We start from the raw sequence: 6,832 nt of genomic DNA on the forward strand, positions 1-6,832 counted from the left end.
TCCGTCAAAGGGAGCCACTAAATGTGAGAAAAGGATAAAATGAGGGCCCCGCTCCCTTCACTCCTGGTAAAAGCCTGCGGCAGCTCCGGCTGAAGGAGGCACGTTGCGAGGTACTTGTATTTGATTTTTTTTATTTCTATTTGCACGATTTAGGTCAGACCCCAGCGGCGGAGCCGTGCCTGGCGCAGCCCAGTGCTGAAGCCCCTCTCCCAGCAGAACCCCCAGGTTTTCCCCGGCAGCCACCGGGGTCCCCAAGGCGACCCACGTTCCCGCGGGGCTCCCACCTCTCCTCGGCCATCAGGGAATTCGGGGCCGCTTGGGGTAAGGTGGCAGCAGGGAACGTGCCAAAGGCGTCGCTCGAAGGATCCCCGAGATTAACACCCCACTCCCCAACCCCCCCCACCCCGCTGCCACCCGAGGCTGGCGGGGCTGGGAGGCGAGGCTTGGAAAGGCACCTCCTGCCCTGGGGCGCACTTACCTGTCTCTAGTCTTCCTCCCTGCTGCCCTCCCCCTCCTTCCTTCTCCCTCCGCTCCCGCCTGCCATGTTTTGTGCGTGTGCGTGTGCGTGTTTCGCCACGAAGAAAGAAGCCCGGGGTTGCTGTTTTGTAACAGGTTCGGGGGTTGGTAAATGGCTCGCAGTACAATAGACCAGTTTGTTCGGTAGTGCTGCTCCCTGCACGCCGGGGAGGGACGCGTGGGTGCCGGCGGAGGGCGGCAGGGGCCGCACCGGCTGCCCACCCCTGCCCGCTGCCTGGTAGCGGGCCTCCCCGCCGCTCCCCGCGTCGCCTCCGCGGCTCTGAGGACCGACCGCTGCTCGGTTCACTTGCAAAGTTTCAGGGACTTTCCGCTAGCTGAAAAGCTTGGCTTTGGATCTTCTGCTAACTTCCACCCCGTGCAAAATAAAGCCCGACTTTTTCCTCCATTCTTTTCCTCGTTTCCCTCTAGAAAAGCATTAATATTTCCTTTTCAACCTGCAGTAAGAGATTCTCCCCTCCCCGAGGTCCCTTCCCTTTGCAGAAAGGCTTGGATACCAGAGGTGGAAGTCTATTTCCCAGGTGGATCCACCCACTCCTTTCTTTGAGGAGCTGCCGCTGGGCCGGTGGTGACGGTGACCTGCAGGGACCGGAAGGGCTCGGGCGGACAGCGTAGGAACAGCTCTGGGGAGGCGGGATGCCGGCAAGGCGGGATGCCAGGCAGGGATGGGAATTCACACAGAGTTACTGGGCCCTGACATCGCTCACCTCTCCAGCCAGCCGAGTCAGCTCGGTTCGGCTTCCATGCCGGTCCTCCTCCTCTGCTTAAGTTCTCCTCCTCCCAGCTTGAGGTGCTGTTGGGCAGGTCGGGGAGAGCCTGGCACCTCTTCCCTGGGAAGGGTAGCCAGGCCCCATTCAGGAGATGCCTGGGGTCCCCGTGGCCTCAATGCCCAATGGGGGATCTACAGCCGCCCGTCGTTCTTAAGAGCCCCTGTCAGAGCACGGTGGATGGATGTTCTGTCCCCACCATATCCCTTATACGCAGACAGACACAGCCCGGCGACTCTCTCCGCCGGGACGCACCCCCGGGGCTCCGGCGGCGGCCGGAGGGAGCCTGGCTAGTCCGGGCCTCCCCCCCTGCCTCCCCGGGCAAGGGATGGGATGAACTGTCCTTTGTCTCACGCTGGGTTTAGGCTCGGCGGATTACTGGCTCGGGCTTTTTTTTTTTTTTTTTTTCTTTTGACTCCCTCTCTCTTTCCCTCCCTTCTGTTTTCCTGGCGGCCACTTCCATGTGGAGCCGGGGCAGCTCGGGGAGCCGAGAGGAGCCACATTCCTGTGGGTGCCGAGCGGCTCCAGGGCTGAGCCACAGGGCTTGACATACACACAGAGGCACAGACACACAGGCGCACAGGGAGAGGAGCCTGCAGCCCCGGCTGCCCCAGACCCAACGCTCCCGACTCTGCCCGCTCCCTGAGGCTCTCCCACTCACAGCAGATCCAACATCCCCTGCGCTCACCCACAAATGGGGCACACACCCACAGCACCCACACCCGAACCCACGCACCGATACCGGGGGAACCCTTTCTCTCGTTCCCCAAAGACCCCTCGCTGCTCCCGCCCGGCAATCTCCCCCTCTGTCCGGGAGAGCGCCGCTGCCACCTCGCCAAGCCATTCGGGTTCCCTCCCCCTTCACCTCAGGGAAAAGCACCAACCCACCCCTCCAACCTGTCGCCGCCTCAAGGCAGCCCGGCCCGCTCGCCAGGCTGTTCTGTAGCCCTCGTCTCCCTGCGGTGTCCCCCATAAATTCGGTCCCCCCCGGGCGCTGCCCGCTCCGCCGCCGGCAGCACTCTATCCCGAGCGTGCATTGCACATGTGGCATCCATTACAGATTTCTACCACGCAGTTTTGCGACTGACAGACTTTAGGTAGTTCGGTTGTGGATTACGGAAAGGAGATCTATTGCTTCAGGAAAATCGGGGGGGCGGTGGAGGGGGACAATCCCCTCTTCTTTCTCTCAGTCATTTGAGCGGCTGCCTGCAGTAACGCAATAACCTGCTTTATAGGTCAGACAAGAGCCGTGAAAACAGGAACCGCGGAGTTTACATTAAGACTCCCTTTCTCTCTCTTTTTAGGGAGAATCTCTGTTGCATCAATTCAATGTTTCTCCTCTTTGTTCGGCAGTGCGCCTATTTCCATGCGATGTGGGAGGATAAGCAATGGTTTATCTTCTATCCTCTAAGATAAACCAGGACTACAGACACGATAAATCCCGACACGCACCCACGCCCGGGTATCTGTGTGAACACCTTCCACGGACACGACCTTCAAAGCCGCAGGAAAAACTCCCAGCCCCTCTCGCCTCCTCACCCTTTAGGTGAGGGCCCGGTCAGGATCCACGATGGCTCCAGTCCTTGGCACGGAGGAGCCTTGAGATGGCTCCTTCCTACCTCCTGCTCCTAGGCAGTCCGGAGAGGTTGCCTAAACCTCAGCCTGAGCTTTGTAGCAGGGATCAGCGAGCCTTGCCGGGCCGGATCCTGACCTGGCTCCATGCTCTGCAGCGCATCCCCTGCCTGACTGTGGGGCTGTCCCTCCATCCCAGGGAATACTCGCCGTCCCCTCCATATGCATCGTATAACCCGCTTCATAGGGCTTTCTCCTCGCGGTATCCACTGAGCGTTCTTTTCCCTTTCTTCGCGTTATTTTTTATTAATTTTAATATAATTAATTTTATTAATTCCCGTTCCCGTGCAGAGGACGACAGGACTGCAGCGGGGGGGGGGGGGGTCTGGGGGCTGGCCGGTGGGGGCGGGGATTGGCAATAAGGGCCCCCTCCTGACTGCTCTCAAGCCGCCCCTGCCCTGAGGTACCTGTCGGCGGGACAGCAACACCACTTTGATGATTTGGGCCACTAAAAATGAAGCAGGTTTGTGCATTTCGTGTCCAGGGTTAATAAAACCTAATCAGGAGTGGAAAGCCAACTAACCCAATGAGTTAACCTCGCTAGCTGCAGGTAGTCCTGTTAGCCAGGCTCTTTCAGTTAATTAATTACAATTGAGTCGGTTCTGTGATAATTTCCTCAAGGACCCCTGAGGACTGGTCCAGCGGGAGCGCAAAAGGCGGCGGACTCTGCAGCTTCCCGCGGAGGGAGCGCGGCCCCCGTGTCCCGCACCCCTCACCTTCCCCGCCCGGCTACGAGGCTCCTGAGGCTTCTTCCCTCAAGCTGTGGTTCAGGAACCCGAGAGGAAGCAGAGGACAAGGGGGACCCCGCTTCTGGGGACGACTGGGAACCCCGCGGGTACCGGGAGAGGCTGCGGGAAGAGCGGAGCCGGGAGGTGGCCTAGGGCAGAGGATGCCTGGAGCATCCTCCTCCCCCTCCTGCACATCAGGCTCTCCCTCCTCTGGATTTGGACACGTAGCGATTCAGACCACTGATTTGTTATTTTCTTAATTCCCGCTCTTCTCATTCCCTATGAATCAAACAGTCTTTTGTCCTTCAGAGTTTGATTTGATCGCTACTGTTCACATTTCACTTTTGTATTTTTCTCTCCCTATACCATTACTCATTGAGTGCCCCGTGAAATTACAATCGTACATTTTCAACTCAGCAACCCATTTGCAGTGCAAAAATAGGGTCTAAATAATGGCTGAATTAGCCCTACTGGACAGTTTCAGATGTAACACTCTGTAATAATTATATTGCAGGCTGGATTAGGATGCTATTATCATAATCTGGACGTTTACAATTATCTGTAATTTGCAAAGATGCGCCAGGTCTTGATTACAGCAGGGTTTTTTTTATCAAGCTAACCATCACTAAACAGTGACAGTAATAACAGCTAATTTTGCTGGCAATATAAGAGGTGCTGGGGTGTGCAAACAATTTCACACCTGGATGTGCTCACTCAACCAAGAATATAGAGAAAGAGCTTCTGCCCTGAGACTCAGAAAAATATTCTCCACTGCTTCTGTTCAGTGTAGATTTCTAGACCCCGAGCCTTGCTTAGCAGATTTGCACAGGGGGTAAGTTTTGGGGCTCGCTTGGGTTTGGGGTCGCTTTGTGGCTGCTTCGCGCCTTCCCGGTCGAGGCTCTCTCCGTCCCTGCTCGTTCCCCAGCTCCCGCGGTCACTCTTGCGCCGGTGGTTTCCCTCGACGAGCCGGACCCCGACAGCTTTGCCCCCTTTTTACCCTCCCTGTGCTGCTGCGGGCAAGGGGACGGGGTGGGTCCCGACGGAGCGCCCGCGCGGGGCTCGGCGTCCAGCGGAGAAATCCCGCCAGCCCCCGGACCAGCCCCGGGGCTGGCCCCGGCTCCCGGCCCTCGCGGTGGGGCGACTGCAGCGCGGCTCTCCGTGGCGCCCATCCCGCTGCCTCGGGGCGGTGGAGCCCTGCTGCGGGCGGGAGGTGGCGGAGCGGCGGCAGGTTGGGGGCTGGCGTGGGGAGCTGCTGCCGCTCCATCCATAGATGACGCTGTTTCACGAGAGTCTCCCGGGGCGGCAGCCGCGAGTGGGAGCCGGCGCTACCGCTGCTGCTATTCGCTCCCAGGCAGCTCTGGGGAAGGCCTGCCCCCCGCACCTTCGCCCACTCTGCGGAGCTAATCCGGCTTTTGTATTATTGCGATGATGATAATTTATTTGTTTGCTTGCTTGCTTGTTTGTTGCCTGGGCTTTATTTAAGCCTATCTGAGAAATCATTGGTGGGGGAGGAGGGCAAGGCGCTCCCACAGGCTTTCCGCGCCGGCACCCACGCTGGCACCGGACGGGCCCCCGAAATCTCATGACAAGCAGCAACCCCCTTCTGGCACCCCCTGGGCCGCAGGCGGAGGTGGGGCGGGTACGGGACCGCCCGCTGCCATCCCCAGTCGAGGACTGCAGAGAAAGGGTTAAGGCGCTGTGGGGCCATGGGAGCCGGGAGCAGTCGGGCTGGGCTCGGCTGGAATCGGCTACGTTGGACCGGGATCCCTGGGCTGCGGGGCTCCCGCAGAGGGGCGTCCGACGCCCTCCGGGGGGTGGAGGGGAGGGTAAGCCCCCGCAGGGGCCTGCCTGGGGCGGGCGGGGAGGGTAAGGCAGGGCTCCCTGAAAGATGCACACACACACACAGACGCACAAATGCTGTTGGTTTAACTGTATGGTAGCTTTCTCTCCAGTGTCATTTGAATAATTCAGTGAGCCCCACTACCAGCTGTACTTCTGAAGCCTCTTCCATTCTTTTCAGCATTATAATTTTGGTTAATTTTCAATTTTAGGCCCTACGTCTCTGCAATTTGTGTATGAATAACAGAATAATTTTCCTCTTTTGTTTCGCCTTTCCTGTTCCTGAATCTAAATAAAGATGGCTTTTTAGTATTAAAAGTGGAAGAAAATTACAGGTAATTATCTTTGACGGTAAAATGCTGTAATCAGCGGGCTACATGAAAAATTACTCTAATTATGGCTGCATTTAAGAGAAATGGAAAAAAACCTTCTTGTGGATAAAAACCTTAAATTGTCCCCAATGTCTGCTTCAAATTGGATGGCACTGCAGCTGGAGGCTTTGTTCAGAATTGATCCTGGGGAGCTCTGAACCCAAAGTTTCACAGTGGGAAGGGGAAAAAAAGAAAAGAAAACATTTTTCCTAATGTAACAATACGAATGGTAGAAAATGACAAGACTGATCGGTTTTAAACCACTCTGAAGACTGACTGAGCGTGGAAGTTGCTCAAAAAAAAAAAAAACAAAAACACCCCCCAAAAAACTGGTATGTTGGTAAGTAGTCTTTGCTTTGTGTCTAATTATAGTGACTGTCCTTTTGCACGACTGTATGTAGCTGTCATTATATGGAGCACTCTGAGGATCTCTATTGACTTCTGATAAATGGCTCAGTGGTTTCAAGGTTCATAATTTGAAGGATGCCCAGGTCTCTAGCCATTAATTCTCGCAGTATGGGGCACCCAGCTTGGCTGAGGAAAGGGCTTTTCATTGTCAGGCGTTGCTGTGCTTTCCACAAGCTGGTGCGGCTGGGGCTGGCCGGGCAGCGCGGTGTTTGCCTGGGCACCTCTCAGGGCTCTGCAAAACATTCCTCCGCTTGCATTGTCTGCTCTGGAAAAACAAAGGAGGGCGCCTCCTTTCTTAAGAATTTGGAGGCTCCGAGCTTTGGGAAGAAAGGCAGGGCTCTGGGCTTCGCCTTGGCGAGAAAGCTCAGCTCAGCTGAGCGGGGGAGCAGGGAAATCGCAGCAGAAATGGCCGGGTGATGGGAAAATTCTTCTAGGCTGATCTTTGCGCTCTCGCTTATTTCCTGTGCTAGTCGTAGCCTTAAACCCAAACCACCAGCTACCCCCCTGTCCCCTCGCTCCGTCTGTGCTGGCAGGTGTATGCTCAGGTGGGGGA

General features: G+C 56.7%; 1 long non-coding RNA gene across 1 annotated transcript; it reads left to right on the top strand.

The window, feature by feature from the left end:
• The first annotated feature begins 4,159 nt into the window (after positions 1-4,159).
• On the top strand, positions 4,160-6,186 carry LOC133277393 (uncharacterized). The gene is made up of 2 exons (XR_009746188.1): positions 4,160-4,493; positions 5,713-6,186. It is a non-coding gene; the product is annotated as an uncharacterized LOC133277393 (long non-coding RNA).
• Positions 6,187-6,832: the final 646 nt, after the last annotated feature.

The sequence above is a fragment of the Pezoporus flaviventris genome, unplaced genomic scaffold (assembly GCF_033815535.1).
Source record: "Pezoporus flaviventris isolate CSIRO_AGI_PZ_B2104156 unplaced genomic scaffold, CSIRO_AGI_Pfla_v1 ptg000055l, whole genome shotgun sequence".
Taxonomy (NCBI): Eukaryota; Metazoa; Chordata; class Aves; order Psittaciformes; family Psittacidae; genus Pezoporus; species Pezoporus flaviventris.